General features: G+C 36.7%; 1 protein-coding gene across 2 annotated transcripts in view; it reads left to right on the top strand.

Moving 5' to 3' along the window:
• Parp1 (Poly-(ADP-ribose) polymerase) overlaps positions 1–20,323 on the top strand; it is a 140,841-nt gene that overhangs the window by 63,317 nt on the left and 57,201 nt on the right. The window lies entirely within an intron of this gene.

The raw sequence follows: 20,323 nt of genomic DNA, 5'->3' as shown, positions 1-20,323 counted from the left end.
TTGCTACCCAGAGGATACGTGGATATAAATATCCGGACGTTGTGAGCTGCGATTTGAACCGTACGCACAAGAATCGCTTCTGGCCACTCCCAGGTGAATGGCAGTCAAAAGTTTTCCACTTCTGCGCACGGAACCATCCTCCACTGGCATAATATATATGCCGAAAAACATTGACGGTAGGTGTAAATAATGCACGAAAAAGCGGTATAACTTTTACACTGAATCGAAATAAACTGTTCAAAAACTGCGCTTAGAAATAGCATATTTTTTATATTGAAAATGTATATCACGCCGATGTAAAAAATACACAAAATATTTTGGTGTATTTTTGACTTTTGTGCTACTTGAGAAGTTATATATTTCATAGAAATCCCGCAAAAAAGCTAACTACAAGTGGGTTAGTTTTTTTCTATTGATAATTTTTTTCTGCAGGGTACTGATGGTATTTGTCTTAAGTTCCTCATCTACAGTTCCATATCTCTGGAAGATGGAAAATATAATGCCTGTGCCAAAAATAAAATGTCCTATCACTCCCCAGTACTTCAGACTAGAGATGGGTACGGGACTAAAGACTTAATCCCGATCCCGCCCATCCCGAAATTCAATTTTTAAGTCTCGAACCCGCCCATCCCCACGTTTTTGAGAATTGTTCCGCGGCTCCCGTGGGTCCCGAAATCTATCACTAAGAAAAATTCACGTGTGTTTAAAACTAATTTTAACTAATAAAAAAAAAATTAAATATCTGACATCTTCCGATAATTTTGTTTTGCTTTGCTGATCGTTTTCGTGTCAATAAAACATAAAAAAGTTCATATTTCCTACATCGTTTTTAAGGAAGATTTTATGAATTTGGTCCCGTCCCGCCCTCAAAATTTTTACAGACCTTCCCGATACCGCCCATCCTGGCCAATTTGAAATCAGACCAATAAGCATTTTACCGGCACTATCGAAAATTTTACAGAAATTCTCGCGCGACAAATTACCTGCCACTTGGACAAATAGTCTTCTGAGTAATTTCCAGTCGGGTTTCATATATGGAAGTCCAATATATGGGGTTCATATATGGAACCAAATGAGACAAAAAAAATTCTAAAAAATCAACGGTAATCTTTAGCGACTTGAAACTTGCACATTACATTATTGGACAAAATTGAATGCGCTATAAAACTGTGTACTCAAAAAAATTCTAGAGCTTCTGAGAAAAAAGTTTGAAATTTAAGGGAGAGTTTGTTGCACTTTTTTCGCGGTCTTTTAAAAAGTTTAAAACATTGGTTTATATGGGTTTTGTTGGAGAATGAACTGTATTTTAATTGAAAATTCTTAAAAACAAGTAATTAAACATAAGTGGCAAACAATATCGCTTTGAAAGGGGGGTGCTATAGATATGTCCAATACTGTATATGTGATCATAAGTGGACAGTGCCACGCCCATTTTCCAAAATTTTATCATAAACACATTTCTTGGTAAAGAATTGTTGCAAGCATCAATTTTGAATAAATTATCTTTAATATTTACTGATTTATTTGGTATGCTGTACCAAGGCTAACAATTGTACCATGTTTGGAACAAATTGGTGCAACGGTTACCAAGATTTAGACATGTAACCATAAGTGGGTGTGGCTGCACCCATTTTCCAAAATCTATATTTATTTCTAGAAATTACCGTTATATGGGAGGTAGACGTGGTTATTGCCCGATTTTGCCCATTTTCAATACCATCCGTCCTACGCCAGAAAGAAGTGCACGTACCAAGTTTCGTTAAGATATCTCAATTTTTACTCGAGTTATCGTGTGCACAGACGGACCGACGGACAGACAGTACCCGCTTAATCGATTTCTCTTTTCATTCTGATCATTTATGTATACATTTGTCTATATCTATCTCGATTCGTTTTGCCTGTTACAAACCACCGTCGCCTGTACAAACAACCCGGCGCGCAGCTACAAGTTGGGCCGCAACCTACGCTCCGGTCCGCAAAACCATCGGGCCTCATTTCTGGTGATGTTGATGCCCGTTAATTGTTAAAACAAACGGCGCACACAAACAAACACCATGGACTTTGCCATTGCCATCATTCGGCGGAGAAGAAAAGTTCCGCGATATGAGAAAAATGGCGATGCCCCTATTGTGGTATCGTTTTGGCGCGAACACTAAAATGGGTCGATTTGTAGGGGACCAAGAAAACGGAAAAATTGCATATGCGGAAAATGTTCTACGAATCATTCTGAGCATCTGTGCTTAAGAAACCATGGGTCTAAAACGAATTTCGGGACAGTGAACTTTAAGGGGAAGTTTCATGTCAGGTAGTACAAAATTTTGTGGGAAAAACTTAAACAAATAGCTGCTCTATGAGTGTAAGCGTACAAAAAGCAGTTTATTTTTTGAAAATACTTAAATAACTAAGTTTTTAAGTCCTGCTTGCTTTTCAGGTGTGGTATATTTATATGCGAGCGCACTTGTGCACAGGGGTATTATAACATTGTTCACATTACGGTTTTTTGTAACAGCACAAACTACTCGAGATAGATATAGACAAATGTATACATAAATGATGAGAAAGAAAGAATAAATCGATTAAACAGTGGCCGTCTGTCCGTCTGTGCACACGATGATTCAAGTAAAAATTGAGATATCTCAACGAAAGTAGGTATGTGTCCTTCTTTTCAGCGCAGGACGGATGGTATTGCAAAATGGGCAAAACCGGACAGTAACCCCAACCTCCCATATAACTGTAATTTTCGGAAATACGAAAACTGCGATATTTTAGTAATTAGTAATAGACGAAAAGTAAAAATATTTTAAATATTTGGACAATGGGCGTATCCACGCTCACTGGTAATTACAGGCGTGTATCTTGCTAACCTCTTCAGCAATTTCTGTCAAAACATAGTTGTTGGCCTTAGTACAACATACCAAACGGCTGAATATGTTCAAAATCGGACAATAACCACCTCACCTCCCATTTAAGGGTAATTTAGAGAAATACGAAATCTTCTATAAATCTGTAAATACTGAAACTAATTTTTTAAAAATTTATGTTTACAATAATTCTTTAGAAATGCAAAATTAGTTTTGACTGCTAAAATGATAGATTTGGTTGATGACAATATTTTAACAGAACCGCCAATTGCTTGAAATATTCCGTATAACCATTTAAAGGAATATTTAGAGTTTGAAGACCCAAAACTTCTTGACGCACAAGTTCCAGCCATATTCAAGGAACTTCACGAAATGTTCAACTGATAACCAGTGCTTCTCGGCGCGTAACGGAAAAAAATCGTGAAAGTGTTATGCCTGTGACTGATGTTAGTCGAAAAAACTACCATGCTTGGGAAGCAAGCAGGACTTAAGGACTGCGTTATTTTAGTATTTAAAAAAAAAAAATTAACANACAAGTTCCAGCCATATTCAAGGAACTTCACGAAATGTTCAACTGATAACCAGTGCTTCTCGGCGCGTAACGGAAAAAAATCGTGAAAGTGTTATGCCTGTGACTGATGTTAGTCGAAAAAAATACCATGCTTGGGAAGCAAGCAGGACTTAAGGACTTCGTTATTTTAGTATTTAAAAAAAAAATAATTAACTGCTTTTTGTACTCTTAGAATCCTATATCAGCTATTTGATTGAGTTTTTTCCAACCTTTTGTGGCGCAATCGGGGGTCCCACAAGGTTGAATTCTATGGCCTTTATTCTTTTTATTATTTATGAATGACATTGGGTCCTGTTTTTCTTCTTCAAAATTTCTTTTCTATGCAGACGACCTTAAGATATACTCGGTTATAAGGAATCGTGAAGACTCTCAAACACTTCAGTCTGAGCTTTATAAATTTAACTCTTCGTGTACTCGGAACCGCCTATTCCTGAATATTGAAAAGTTTTCTCATTGTACCTTCACAAGAAGGCACAACCCAACACCTTCAAGTTATTTCATCTCGGAATCCAGGCTGAAACAAGTTACTGAAGTTAAAGAGCTAGGTCTCCATTTTGACACAAAGTTAAGTTTTTCGCCACATATCAATTATAACGTTATGTTAGCCTTCGTCCGGCGTAAAAGTTACCATTTTTCAGACCTATAAACGTAAAGGTTCTTTACACAAAGTTAGTGAGATCAAAATTAGACTATGCCTCCTTTATCTAGATACCCTATTACGCATGCCATATTAAGAGAATAGAACGTATAAAAAAAGTTTTTATTAAATATGCTCTTCGATCGTTGAATTTCACTGAACCATTGCCCCCTTACAAATCACGTTGTCAGCTTATAAATCTCGAAAGCTTGAATAATAGAACTTCCTTTCTTGCATGCTCTTTTGTAATTCATCTCATAAAACGGTAATAAACCCTGTCAATCTCTTTTAGAAGGATTAAACTTTAATGTCCTGTAACCTTAGACACTTTTCAATGTTTTAAATATGTGAAAATAATGAGAACTCTTTCCGAATTAAATAATATTTCGGGTTTGGACCCGTCTCTTCCAAAAAGAGCATAGTGCGTCGTTTAATTTATAATTATTTTAATTAGCTGGTAACCAGTAAGAAACTATTTTTCTGTTTGACTGAAAAAAATATAAAATAAATGAATAAAAATAAAAATTTTTATTACCTGTTATGAAACTTCCCCTTAAAATTCGCTGGCTCGAAATTGGTTTTAGACCCACAGTTTCTCAAGCAAAGTTGCTCAGAATGATACGTAGAGCATTTTCCGCATATCGTCGTTTAAAGTGCAAAACCGCGTATCAGCAAAATGCAAAACCACGTATGTGAGGTTGCATAAATTATTTTTTAGAGAGTAAAACACTCATATTTCCAAATGGTTCTCTTTTTTATAAAGAAATCGCAATTCTGGATAGTATATTTAAGGTCGAATAAATAAGAATTGAGCCAAGAGCTTGTGTGAGCAAATCCAGTTTTCGGCAGCCAATGTCAGTTACGCGGTTTTGCAGAATGACGATACGCGGTTTTGTACTTTAAACGACGATATGCGATTTTATGAAAAAAAATCGACCCGTCCTAGCACACCACCGACAATCAGCTGCTTTGCTCTTCAAATTGAGCTTTATTTAACACAACTATTTGCCGGTAGAGTTCGCTCGTATCGGTTGGTCTGAAAGGAAATAAGGGTAAGACGAAGGAATAACAAAAGAAAACTTTGTTGCGGCCAGTACGCGACAACTCTACCCCTTTCTTATTGTACTGTAACTGGACCTATCTATCCGTATTTGAATTCTTTGACGTACCACGTCCGCTTTTCTCGGCCTTCGTGGTCCACTAAGACATATAGATCCATGGCGACACCGTCCTTTTTATCACAAACGACCCTACATACTTTGGAGCTAAGTTCGCTGCATAATAACTAGCTGCATCCGACAGCGCAAAATTTTTCCTCACTCTCTCCTGGCATATACTGGACATCCCGTATCTTAAGATTTTACTTCCTGGCTAACTTCGCACTAGATTTTTCCAACCTACACTGAGGGAAAAAAATATTAAAATCAAATAGAAACGTAATTGATCTTACTATAAACGTCAACGAAAGTACTGTATATTGGTAAATATTCAATTCAATTACGCGCATATTAAAATGACCGCGCCTGTACTGGAAAAGCATCCGTGAAGTGAATAGTCAACACAAAACTAAAAAAAAAAAAATTATTTGCATGTTGCCTGTAGTGGAATTCGAACCCGACCATCTCCGGATATGAACAACTTGTGGGAAGCATCTTTGCGCAATCAGCTACACCCAGGCATATAAATTTGTTTTCAAATGTTGAATATCCATCAACACCACAGCACGCTATTTGTACGGATAAACACCCTGTGGGGAAAATCTCTAGTTTTGAACTGGTGCGCTCCTAGTACATTTAGAACCACTACTAGTTCACGATAAATCTCTTTTGCATGCAAACAACTGGCAAACAACTATGACAGCGATGTCATAGGAATTGGAAATTGTCCCCCGCTGCATTACCTTTTCTATAGTTCAGAACCAGTCCTAAATTCGTCATATGGGATCTAGTTCGCTTTGCACCCCATTTTCTATAGTTTCGCACCAGTTGTAAACGAAAAAAGTAACAAGATGTTTTCTTTTTTGGGTTACCATGGTAGCAATTTTTATTATTTGCAGAGAAATGTATTTTCAATCTGAAATCAAATTTGTTTGAATGAATGTAAATTAAATTGTGCATTTGAAAACACGTTTACATACCTTTGGCTGTAGCTGAATTTGCAGAGGTGCTGACTGTTATTGGTTATATTCCAGAAGGTCCCATAATGTTAAGATGTTAACACAAATATTAGTTTTGTATTACCAAACTATGAAAAAGCATCTGCGACGTGCAGACTGGAAGCGTATTTGAACGAAAAACCCGCCAAGCAAAAATCTATTTAAAGTAAACATGCCCCCGCTGCATCCCTTTTTCAGTAGTTTCGAACTAGTTCAAAATTCGTTATTTTAGATATAGTTCGTTCTGCATCCCTTTCTATAGTTTTGAACCAGTTCTAAATTCGTCATTTTAGATATAGATTTCTAAAATTGTTTTTTAAAAGTACCACATATCGCTGCTTTCGAACTGGTGGCGATCTAGTTACTATCGGACTGGTTCGTTTTCGGCGATAAAGATCTAGTACGGGACTACAAATTTGGTTCACCAGTTCGGGGTTTCCCTACAGGGCAGGTATGTACTATGTATGTATGTGTGTGTTGTCACCGCTCTCAGAGCGGCGCTCTGCATGCTTGGGGTGCTTATGTAGACTTACATATACATACTCACATGTGAACAGTCAAATAAGTGCGTAATAAATTTTGTATGAAAATATTATTTTTAAATACAAACATTTTTAAACGATAATCAAATATAAAGTATTCATTTTTACTATGCATTATTTCCCTCAGTGCAGTTCTTACTACACGCCTCATATCTTCGAGCCTCCCTGCTCGCTACTCGCAGCTAACCTCCTGGTCTCCTAGGGATTCTCTGTATATAATCCCTACTACCTTCTAACGCCATTTCCCTAGCAAAATTAACAAAATATGGCGTGGCTCCTAATACTTCGTGCTACGCCGATATAATGCAGCAAACTACCTTAGCTAATTGCCTATACCATGATCGCTACTTCTCCGAAACGCTAGCCCTAAGCGTAGTTTTTATAATCTGATGTATCCTCTCAGCCGGATAAGCCTGCGGATGGTAATGTGAGGTGTACCGAAGTTGGACGTCATACGCACTGCAGAGCCCCCGCAGTTCAAGACTCCTAAAATGGGGTCCGTTGTCGCCGCCCGAGGACACGAAACAAAAGAAAAACATTGTCTTCGCCATAGCCGTCGTAAGGGAAACAGAAGGGGAAACTTAGAAAGATAGTCTAGAACGGTCAAAATGTATTGGTAGCCCTGGGACGACTTCACCAAGGGGCCTACCAAGACAACACAAATCATCTCCAAAGGCTCGACTTCCTTGGACCTCTCGACCAAGCCCCCAGCTGGTTGTGAATTTCCAGGCTTCACCTGTTGACAAATCTTACAATTTTTCACATATTTCGCTACATCCGCTTTCATCTGCGGGCAATAAAACTTCTGCGCAACCCTAGCGAATGTTTTTCGGACAGCCATGTGACCTGCCAACTTTTCATCTTGAATCATGATATTTCTTCAACACCTCAGGGTATGACAAGGGTTCTTTTTCAACTGTCCGAAACATTTTCAACAACCAAGGGTCACTGGCAGAAACCTCAGCAACAACTGGCACACTGCGAGGCAACATGGAACCACATGTTCCTTGCCCTTCCGGTGAACAGTCTCAAAATCGTACTGCTGCAACTTCAAGACTCAACGCGCCAACCTACCACAGGGGTCCTTCAAATTATTCAGCCAAAACAGAGAATAATGATCCATTACAACTGTGAGCCTAGCCTTCTCAACATATGGTCGCAATTTCTCAACCGCCCACAAAACCGCTAGACATTCCTCTGTCGTCGAATAATTCTTCTCGCCCTTGGCCTTATGGCTTGGTAGAGGAGCAAGAGCTTGGACCGCAGACCTCACCGATACGAGTTTCGTACCCAAGGCGACTAGTTCCGCAACTTACCCCGGCGAAACTAGTCCCAGCTGCGTTTGGTAAAACGCCAGAAGATTCTCCCTAATGATCCCTATCAACCTCTTCTCAGACAGTGGCTCCTGCAACCTACCGAAGATAATTTTCATCGCCACCACATACACACCGATGGACTCGTTCACTCCCTGAGTCCGCCGGCGAATCGCGCCCATTAGTAAGTCGTCGTAGTTGGAGGGCAGAAATTCCAACTTCAGCTCTTTAACCAATTCCTCCCAACTACTTATCGTCCGCCTAATTGACCTAAACCATAGGAGCGCCTTTCCCGAAAACAAATCAACCGCGCCGCGGAAGAGTTGAGAATGTATTATATACATTATTTTTAAATTGAAAATTGCATCCTCCGTGTTTTTTTTTGTTTGTTAAGAGTCAAACTTTCTAAAACGGACCTGACTTTAAAATATGTTTTGACAGATATTCCAAGGTCTATGTGTGAAAATTAATGTCTTTAAATATTGTTTGAAATTTAAAATTTTTCAAAAATTTATTCATAAATGAATTTTTGCCGTTTTTATCAATTATATTTTAATTGCTATATTTCCGTAAATATTCAATGAAAAATAACCAAATTTTAATGGTGTATTCAGAAAAAGTAGCAGAATCGAAAAAAATACTGGAAAATTATATTTATTAATATTATTAAATAATAATTAATTTGGCAATAAACAATGGACAATTTTACTGACTTCTTGCGTTAAAAAAAAAAATTGTGTCGAAAGAATAGTTTTGTCCTGTAGACTAGCGCGGTATGCATTTTTGAACGCAGCCGCCAATGCCAAGCTCCTTTTCCGTGGGCAGTGGAAAAGAAGTGCCATTCAAAAAATTAAATCTATTTTTATATTGGGATCCTGCTGCATCGGAAAAATAAAATAACTATTTTACGTTTCGCACGCCATATTTTCTTTTTAAAAATTTAATCATTTTCGAGTTGTACAGATGTACTCCAGTGGCATCGTGATTTTCGTACTCCGAAAAAGCAACGAAATTAAGATCGTGCACGACGTTATCTTCTTTGTAATAAATTACGTATACGTGCAATGATTCTTGGTCCATACACCAATGTTGAGACTGCATAGCTTTAGCACATGAAAATAATAATTTGCAGAGAAATCGAGAGTGACTAAAAATTCCCCATGGCTAAGTGACTTTTGATTCATTTAAATAATTTGATTTTGCTACCGCGATGAAATCATATCTCAAAATATCTGGTAATTCTGTAGTAATATTTTTTTTATAAAAGTATCAACATTTTCGGTTTGAGGAAGCAATTGACATTTGTGGAAAGAATTAAAATGACAAAAAAAAAAAAGTTTTGTAGTTAAATATAAGAAGATCGTACCTGTCAGTCGTTAGCCATTGATTGAAAGAAATATTTTTAACATTGTATTTATGCAGTTTTTTTTTTAAATCATCAAAAATTGGGAAATCCGAATGCAGTTTCAGCAAATCATTTCTTTTAAGATATCTCGATAAGTAGTTTGAAGATTCAACTTTTTACGAGCAAATTCATCTTTAAGTCCTCTCTCTGCTTAAGCTGAATATTTCCATGTATTTTACTTATGCAAACGTTATGTGTACCCTTGTGGATCATTGTTTAGGTCTCAACACCTTAAAAGCCGACAGAGAAATCTTCAAATTTGGGTATTTAAAAAAAAAATCGGCGTGTAAACTGCCAAACTAACGAAATACGTTAATTTAAAAGAAAAATTAACAGCTACTGCTTACTGTCTCCTGTGTACGTTTTCCATAGATTTTGATTCCAGGAATTACTCGACTAACATCGTCTGAACGGTAAAATTCTTCGACTTTGTTTATTATGTTTAAACTCATAGCACGTCCCGTTTTTCTCTGTGTACCGTATCCTTTTTCGTCATGTAGTTTTTTTTAGCTGACCTTACCATAAGTCTACTCACGCCGAATTCGCTCGTTGTTAACAACACGAAACGCAAACAAACGATCCAAACAAATCACTGAACTTTGGTCATGCTTATCTGACAGAAAAAATAAATTATTTTTCCCACTATTATGCATTTTTTTGTTAAAACGATTGCTACACTTCGGGGGTGGTGTCATGATGAAAACAAGCAGATTATGCCAGCGGAAAAACAAATGCACTTAGTGACACTGACATACGCGATTCTCATTTGTTTGACGGACGCGTCGTCTATACTAGAGGTGTACAGTATAAGAAATTCAGTAATGAATCAAATTCACTTGCGGGAAATGAAGTGAAAATCAATACCTCCTCGCCATCGAAACAAACACTGTAGTCTCGTTGCATGGTACAATAAAAACAGGTAGAGACCAATTTGACGTCAAACCTACAAAAGTCAAAGTTTTCGGGAGTAAAAATAAAAATGAGCGTGTGTAAGGAAAAATAAAAAATTACATTTCACTGGTTGACGTTTTTAAGTAAAGTTGAAGTTTATTTTTATTTATTTATTTTCTTTAGTTAAAATTTGTTAACTTGTATGTTGTTTTCTGTTTTTGATTTATGAGTTGCATTGTTTTTGGAGGTACTTTTCGGCATAAGGGTCATAGGAACAGCACTAGGCATCAAACTTGCCTTTTAGGTACCTCCCGGTGTATTTGTGAAATCTGCTCCTCTAAAATGCTTAACACACAGCAAGGCATTTTGCACCTCTGCTCCACAGCTGACTTCACAACGCTACTTATGCGAAGGACATTGAGGCACGTTAAAAAAATTAGTGGTATCTGATTTATATTTAACTCCACTTAAAAACCATCGCTTCAGGTGTTGCATTTTTAACACATACACAAGTATAAACCGCACAACACTACAAAAATTCAAATGTTAATTAAAATTTGTTATTAACGAACATTCAAAAAACCAACGATATGACATTCAAAGCGTAACGAAATATAGGAAATAAAAGAAAAACAAGTTGAAGTTTAAAGGTTTGGTTCTCATGAGGGCAACGTCATTTTGGCTTCTACCTGTAATATTTGTTTACTTACTGAAAGTACTGATTTACACCAAAGACAGCAAAGTAACGGGGCAGTACAGCGAGTGCAGTAAACGGCAGCAGTGTGTTCCATGTTAGTCATTTTGTGTTAGGGCGCCGCACAGTGTTTCGACTATATGAAGGCAGGTGGAAATAATAGTTAACCTGCACCGATTTCGCTGAAACTTGGCATGGGCTCTAGTTTGACTTAGAAATAGAGAATAACTTAGACTTAGAAAGAGAGAGAGATAGGATCATTGCCACGACGCCCTCCACTCTAGTGAGCGGAAACATTAAATTTCATCCAATTTCGATTAAATTTAGTTTATACTCTCTCTTTGATTGTGAAACCCTGAATATAAAATATGGCGAAGCTCGGATCACTATAACGTCTACAACTCGTAAAAAATGTGGGCCCTGTAATTAAATGTGATGGAATTTTAGAAATAGAGAATAACTTGACCTAGAAAGAGAGAGAGATAGGATAATTGCCACGACGCCCTCCATTCTTGTGAGCGGAAACATTCAATTTCATCCAATTTCGATTAAATTTAGTTTATTCTCTCTCTTTGATTGTGAAATCCTGAATATAAAATATTGCGAAGCTCGGATCACTATAACGTCTACAACTCGCAAAAAATGTGGGCCCAGTCCNTGAAACCCTGAATATAAAATATGGCGAAGCTCGGATCACTATAACGTCTATAACTCGCAAAAAATGTGGGCCCAGTCATTAAATGTGATGGAATTTTGGGTAATTTTTGTTTCCTGCTTTCCACTCTCAGAAAACAAAGGTTCAACTTAAAAATTAAATGAGTGTAAATATTCTCTTTTCTCTCAATGTTCAATGTGATTTTACCATTGTTCGAAAAATTCTTTTCGCGGAATTACGCAAAAAGCAGCTGAAAACCGAAAATTAAGAAATTCGAAAATTGCATATATTTGCAAATTCGCGCGAAAAGATCCAACTATATATTCGAAAACTACGTAAAATTCTTTAAAATATGCGTCTAATTTTAAGACCTGACAAACCGGTACTCACACTTTTTTGAGCATCTACATTTCAAAGTAAATTTTTTAATAAGAAAAACAGGCAAATACCAATTAAATGATAAATACCTTCATTTGAATATTCCACGACGCTTAAGGGAACCAAAGTGATTAGTCGGTATCGTGACGATTCCAATATTTTTTTTTTTGTAAAGGTACTGTTTAAGGAGAGAGGGAGTGAGTAAATGATCCGAAATTTTGTATTTATGACTTTTACTTTTCCCTCTCTAAGCCTAAATCGTTTTTTTTATTAACTGTACCCATGACATTTTCCTACTGGTCTATATTCGAAACACTGCGCCGTGATACTGGTATCAAATATTATTTTATAAACAGCCTTTTAAATCATTTATGCTCACCTCTAGTCTGTGTTGAAGATTCTCACAGCCTGATTCACCAAACTGTTTAAGTGGAAATTAAATCATTTAAATAATTTTCAGTTTCAATAAACTATTANATTTTGTATTTAATTCTCATTTAAATAATTTTCAGTTTCAATAAACTATTAATTTAAGTGAGTAAAAAGTGGTTGTAAAACAGACTAGGCCAGCGAAAGCTTTCATTTGTACTGAGAGCTTTTGAAAGCTTTGGCACGCTGTGTTGTAAAAGCAGGGCTGGTATACAAGTAAGCAGCAGATACACAATGATCAGGTGATTAAACGTGTAACACCTCTGAGTGTGGTTATTCTGATTTAATTTTTATTTAAGTGAAGAGCATAGGTCACTTAAATCAAAATTAAAATTGATTGGTGAAACCAAACATTCGAAAATTAAAGTAATTTTCACTTAAATAATTTGGTGAAACTGGCTGTCAGAATTTAGGAGCCTCATGATAATGATTATTAATATAAAGAATTAATCGTAAGAATAATAATATGTAATAATATAATAGACCCACGCTTTTAAAAACGTTAGCATGCAACGACGAACGGGTGCGTGGTTTATCTGCGCTGCGTTTCAAATTCGGTAGTGGTTTCGCGTTTCCACGGTAATGTTTAAACATTCGTACTTTTTTAACGGGAAGAGTGCCCTAAAATATTTTTGCATGAATGGTTAGGGTATACTTATAGAATAAGATCGTAATTTTTTTTTGTTCAACACAAGGAGAAGTCAGTTACACTGTCAATTGTTTATTATAAAACGTTTTTAACAAGCTCGAGGCCCAGTAATTAAATAAAACGCCACGAGCTTGTTAAAAATGTTTCATAATTTAAAATTCAAAGGCCAACAACAAAAACCAAATATGTCAATTGTTTATTGCAAAACTAATTATTATTTAATAGTAAGCAATAAAATTTTTCCAATATGAATATTTATTCGATGCTGCTACTTTTTCTGAACACGACATTAAAATTTGGTTATTTTTCATTGAATATTTACGGAAATACAGCATTTAAAATATAAAATTGATGAAAAGGTCGAAAATTCATTTATGAATTAATTTTCACTGGCAGTGTTGCACCTATTTTCAAATAAACAAAGATGGTCGGACAAAGACTTTTATCACCTTGATTCATGACGTCAATAAAAGTCTCAGCCAGCTCTTCTTTTCGTATGTTAAACCAGTACCTGAAAGAAAGACGGTCATTAAACATCAATTTTTGGAGAAAAAAAGATGGTAAATTTAGCAACAAAATCGTCTGTCTATGTTTGATAGTCATCTGCCCAGCACGTTGCAAAATCTTGTACCATTTGACAAAAACTACTAAGGTCCAACTTAAGAATTATCTTTAGCAAGATGTTCTGAATATTTTTAGTAGTTTTTTGTGATTCACAAATCTCACATTTATTTTATCCAAATAATAATAAAAATTGAACGAAATTGGCAGTCGTGTCGTGCGAACGTGTTTTTGGGCGCTCCTGATTTTCTTTTTAACCGACTTCCAAAAAAGGAGGAGGTTATCAGTTCGTCGGAATCTTTTTTTTTTTTTTTTTTATATGTATGTTACCGCATAACTTTGGACCACGTCAACCGATTTCGATAATTCTTTTTGCATCGGAAAGGTAGTGTCTCAGATCTGGTTAAGATCCGATCAGTGGATCATGAGATATATATATAAATTTTTTTTTTATATGAGAGTTGAAGTCGGTTTTTTTTTTGCTAAAAATTAAAAATTGTCGTTTCTCTGTTTTTCGCTTTGCTGCAAATCTAATGAGATAGTGACTCTAATTTTTAATATACATACATATACATAATTTGATTTGCATAAGCATGCCTTGTTTGTGTTGGCATAGAGTGGAAAGAGCTCAACAAGCTAAAATGTGTACAGTGTAATGAACTTTTTCATTTGAGTTGTGTCAATATCGTGCAGGCAGATGTCGAGTTTTTGGTAAACTCATTTCGCTGTGAAGTGTGTGCTCTTGCCCATAGAAATTCCCTTCGCACTCCGCCTCCCACTGTTGTGCTTGACGATAGTGTTGTTGCTTCTGGCTCTAAAAATCTGTACCTGAAAAGCGACGACTGCGGTGCGAAAAGCAAGGCCGATATTCCAAATCAACAAAAACCTCTTAAAGCTATTTCACCTTCGCAAACTATTGTCAAATCTAAAAGCTCGAATGACTACATTGCTGCTGATAAACAACAAATACTTTTAGATTCTTTGTTTAAAGAGATCGTTGCTCTTAGAGCTGAAAATGCCCGCGTCATTACATTGGTTAATGCACTCTATGATGTTAAGAAGAGCTAATATGGTAGACAGACGGAGAAAATTAATTTGAATTAATAAGCATAAATGCAAATTAAAATTTTACCCTTACAGACGGCAGTAATGCGAATAAACCAGCCGCAAGGTCGTGGGTTCGAGTCCCACGGCCAGTATACTTTTTTTATTTCTTTTTCATTCTTTTTTTTATAAGTTCTATATTTTTTTACGTTACTTTCAGTTAGTTGTTGAATTTTTAACAAAATTCATCTCTAAAATTTAAAATTAACTAATAGTAAAATAAGAAATGTGATATAAAATAAAGCAAATGAAAATAAAATAAAGTAAAATTAAATATATAAATAAAATAAAATAAAAAAATATAAAATAAATAATAAAAACAAAAAATGTTTCGCAATCGCTCCAACCGAGTATCGAACCTGGCAGCTACAGGCTTGTAGCTCGCAACTCTCACCACTCGGCTACCGCGTACGCGAAACTCGACTGCTTCGTTTGCTTACTTGTACAAAAGACAACAACTGGCCGTTTTTACCAGTGTTGTCATCGAAAATTCCCCGGATCCGAGTTAATTCCCAAAAATTTCGTGCATTTGTTCGGCTGCTTATGCTCATTTTAAAGAGTTTTGTCTACCGTATTAGTTCCTAAAATGGAATGCTTGNGCTTATGCTCATTTTAAAGAGGAAAATGCATGAGTTAAAGCAAATTAAGGTTGGTTATGCAAATAATCGAGCCCGTTTGTCTACCGTATTAGTTCCTAAAATGGAATGCTTTAAGTCTGAACTTCGCGCATTAAAGAACCAACTTCATCATGAAGAGCTAGTTTCTGCTATCAACCATCTTAATACTCAATTAAAAGACTCACGCGTTAATGCATACTCCTATGTAAATAATATCGATCGCGTTGATGAGAGTGCTCTGTCTAATGTCCGTTTTGGTTCGCCCGCTAACTTACCTGCTCCTACTTCTTCAACGCTATCTGCTGTTGCTACCAACACATACATGTTATCAACTTCTATCGCTGCTGCCTCTCCCACATATGCTGCTGCTGCTGCTACTACGAATGCCAACAGTATCAGTCGTGTCTGCGAGAGTTCTCTGTCCAACGCGCGTGTTGGTTCTACCGCTGCTACCTCTACAACCTTTGATGCTGCTGCTGCCAATAATAATAATGTGATCAACAGCTCTTTGACTGCGGGTGCTACTTCACACTCTGGTCTTGCTCCGAGCGTAAGCGATAGTTCTCAGGCTCTGCCGAATATTGGCGGTGCTGCTAATGTAACCCAACATACAAAATGGTCAACCGCAACAAGTAGATGAAGCAATAGCCAAAGGAAGGCCGAAGATGTGGTGGTTGGTCGTAAGACTAGCTCCGACTTGGACGTTGTTGCGTCAAAGAAATGGGTTCATATGTCCTCTGTCATAAATGAGAGTGTAATACATAATTGGAGAATTATAAGAGAANTCCTCATTCAAGAATACCATTTCCGAAAATGATATCATATCTTATGTTGCGAAAAACTCAAATATTAATCGAAGCCAAATGGCCTGCTTTAAACTAGTTAATTCATTGCGAAAGGTTAACTTTAAGCTCGGTGTTTCGCCGGAAGCATTTAGCGTGATTTTAGACCCAGACCTCTGGCCAACTAATGTCAAAGTGCGCCCTTTTAAATTTTTTCTGAAGGAAGATCTACAAAACAAAAAAACCTAGCTGCTCCTAANAATAGCGACTCGACAAAGAGGACACACCTACTACTGCATTATATGGGCACAACGACGTACAACATCTTGTGTGATAAAGTGTCGCCAAGGACTCCGGAAGACATTACATACCGCGAGATAGTGACGATTTTGGAAGATCACTATGATCCAAAGCCGAACGAGATCTTGGAATNTAATTCATTGCGAAAGGTTAACTTTAAGCTCGGTGTTTCGCCGGAAGCATTTAGCGTGATTTTAGACCCAGACCTCTGGCCAACTAATGTCAAAGTGCGCCCTTTTAAATTTTTTCTGAAGGAAGATCTACAAAACAAAAAAACCTAGCTGCTCCTAACAAGTCAGCCAATAACGACGCTGACAGCCATGTTCGTATTTATTTTCACATCTCCGGAATGCGAACTAAAGGAAATGCAGTGCACTCTTTCACCTCGCAGGCACTATATGACGTGTTTGTAATAATTGAAACCTGGCTCACACCAAGTTTTTTGATCAAAACTTGTTCGATGTTTTCCGTAAGGATAGGGATGCAGTTAAAACCGGATGCAACAGAGGTAGTGGAGTTCTGATTGCTGTTAAGCGAGAACTCCGTGCTGTTTTGGTGAGCCTAAATAACAATGACACTGCTTGATCAAGTCTGCGTATGCCTGCTTGGTTCCATGGACAAGTTATTCATCTGTGCCTCATACATATATTCCTCCGAATAGCCCAGAAACTCTGTATAGAGCTCATGTCAACAACGTTGTTTCTTTATGCTTTAAGATCGGATCTCAACAGTTATGCATACTTGGAGATTTTAACTTAAATAATTTGTCATGGTCTTTTTTAGATAATTCTTATTTCCTTATTCCTTCGAATGTCTCTAATCCCACAGAGCTATACGTCTCCAATAGTGATGAATACGGTCTCCAATAGTGATGAACATCTTAACTTGTACAAACGCCATTTAGCCGAATTTAGGAATATTGATAAAACCCTTCACAGCAGATACATACGTAATGTTGAGCATAATATAAACCGTAACCCCAAAGCCTTTCGGAATTTTATTAAATCTAAAAACTCTTAATCGAACATACCGTCCTCAATGTTTTTTAAGGAAAAGCATGCCTCTTCTCCCGATCANATAAACCGTAACCCCAAAGCCTTTCGGAATTTTATTAAATCTAAAAACTCGAAATCGAACATACCGTCCTCAATGTTTTTTAAGGAAAAGCATGCCTCTTCTCCCGATCAGATAGTTAATCTTTTCGCTGAATTTTTCAGTGCCAACTTTGTGGCTGAACTTGATGATGGCCTAAATAGTGCTTATTTATTGTATTCTCCATTGTGTTTTAGTAGTTTGAGTGTCTCTGAGTGTGATGATCAAAGGCAATCGCAGTACTCAAGGCCTCCACACAAACCGATGCTGATGGCATATCACCCTCTCTCTTATAAAAATGCTGTGCTCTTATAAAACCGCTGACGCTTATTTTTAATGAATCACTTTCAACAGGGATATATCCTCAAGATTGGGAAAAAACTCTTCACACCAATCCTCAAAAGTGGAAATAAGAATGATGTTTCTAATTATAGGCCGATAACGAAGTTGACAACGATTGCTAAACTATTTGAGTGTATTGTTAAAGTTAAGCTAGATTTTGCTATTTCGAGTCTAATTTCCTCGTCTCAGCATGGTTTTGTGAAAGGAAGATCTACTGTATCTAACCTCGCCATTTTTGCTAAGGACTGTCTCGCTAGCTTTGAGGCCGGACTCCAGGTGGACACCGTTTATACGGACTTTGCGAAAGCATTCGACGGGGTTTCTCACTGAATTTTACTTAGTAAATTAGCAACTTTAGGGTTTCATTCCACTTTTCTCAAATGGATTGGGTCGTAGCTTTCTGATAGGAGTAGTACAGTCGTTCTTAATAACCTCACTTCTCAGCCAGTTTATGTAACGTCAGGAGTTCCACAAGGAAGTATTTTAGGACTTCAGAAATGACATAAGTACTTGCTTTTTACACTCTAAATTCCTGCTTTACGCGGATGATCTCAAAATCTTTTCTACTATTTCGAAAGCTGAGGACTCGGTCCTACTTCAATCTGATATTGATAGGGTGCACTCTTGGTGTGTGCGTAATCGGCTATATTTAAATGTTAAAAAATGTTATCAAATAGTTTTTTCAAAAAAGCGGAACACCATAAAGTCGTGTTGTTACATTTCTGGCACAAATACTTAGGAGTGTTCTTTGACAAAAAGTTCCTATTTACCGATCATATAAATTATATAGTGGCCAATGGTTACCCTATGCTTGCTTTTGTACGCCGAAACAGTTCCTACTTTTCTGATCCCTATACACTGAAGAGGCTGTATATAGCTTTTGTTAGATCTCGTCTAGAATATGCCTCCTTTATATGGTGGCCCTTTCAAATCACTTATATCAATAGAATTGAGCGGATACAAAAAGTTTTTATTAAGTTTGCGTTGAGGTGGCTGAATTTCGAAGAGCCTCTTCCTTCATATAACTCTCGTTGCCTTCTTATCAATTTAGATTTACTCCAGAATAGAAGAAAATCGTGATCATGTTCGTTTGTCATCATTGTCTTGGTAGGTAATATTGACTGTGCGGAAATTTTAAGTTGAATATTACTACGTTTATACGCATGCATAAGTCGCTTTAATTCATTTCGCCACGATTCAAAACATATGTATGAACTGAATTTCAATTCGCTTTGAAAGAGCGAAGTGTTTTGGCTCACACTCCATTTCAAATCGGTAGTTTATTTCTCCAGACAGTTAGAAAGAGTGTATAAACACCGCTCTCACTCAAAGCGAATTGGAGATCAGCTCAAATTCCAAATAATCGCATCAGTATTTAAAAGCTGATTAATGATAATCGTTCTTTTTCTTTGCCACGATTTTATAATGCCGAATAAAACTAGATTTTTATCACTTTCCACTATGTTAACTTATAAAATGTCAAATGAAAACAGCAAATTTTGTTTGCTTTTGAAGACGGTTACTTTGATGCCGATATAAAGCCGTAAGTATAAACACTAGAGCGAAATGTGTACGGTGTCAATGCGCTTTCAATTAAGTCGATTATTCTGTGCGTATAAACGTAGTATATGTTTCAATATTCCTGTTCGAAGTCTCAGGAATTTTGGCATGTTTTATGTCCAGCCTGACAGATCCAACTATGCTCACAATTCACCAATTGCACGAACATTGAGGGAGCTTAATGAATTTAAAGAAATAGATCTCTTGCATCCTGGAGTGGTGTTAAAGAACACAATAAAATTCAGTCTTAGTCGTTAATCTTGTATGAGCTTATTATTATTCCATAACTGAATTAAAAAAAAAAGGTTTCTGCGCTTCCGTCGTAATTAGCACGATATACTTGACTTCCCACTCGCCATGGTACTCTAAGATAAAATCAACCTTATTTGCTTCTTCCTCAGCTAATTTGAAGATACTTTTAAAGTTTTTTCTGCGTTTTGTCGAATATCGGCTAGTTCTGTATAAAAAAGTGCTAATTGATCACAAAATAATGAAAGACTTTGCAATTAAAAAATATGAGTTACACGGGTTATAATGTACTTTTGTTTATTTAATGTTTATCATTTTTCAATAAAAGTCTAGCTGGTTATACAGGGTGTCCCAGAAGTAACGTGCCAAACTTTAGGGGAAGGTAGGTGGGGGGGTGAGCTCACTGATAAACAAAAAATTTTCAGGTAAAAGTGTCACCGTTTTTGAAATATTTACATTTTTTCGAATTTAAAAAAAATCGTGCCTTTTCTCGTGTTTTCTTTAACTGCAACTACAAACCGGGCAATACTTAGTAA

The sequence above is a fragment of the Rhagoletis zephyria genome, unplaced genomic scaffold (genome assembly GCF_001687245.7).
Source record: "Rhagoletis zephyria isolate East Lansing unplaced genomic scaffold, Rhagoletis_zephyria_1.1 Rzeph_scaffold_00969, whole genome shotgun sequence".
NCBI lineage: Eukaryota > Metazoa > Arthropoda > Insecta > Diptera > Tephritidae > Rhagoletis > Rhagoletis zephyria.
The sequence above is the reverse complement of the archived record's forward strand: the minus strand, read 5'-3'. Positions and strand labels throughout refer to the sequence as shown.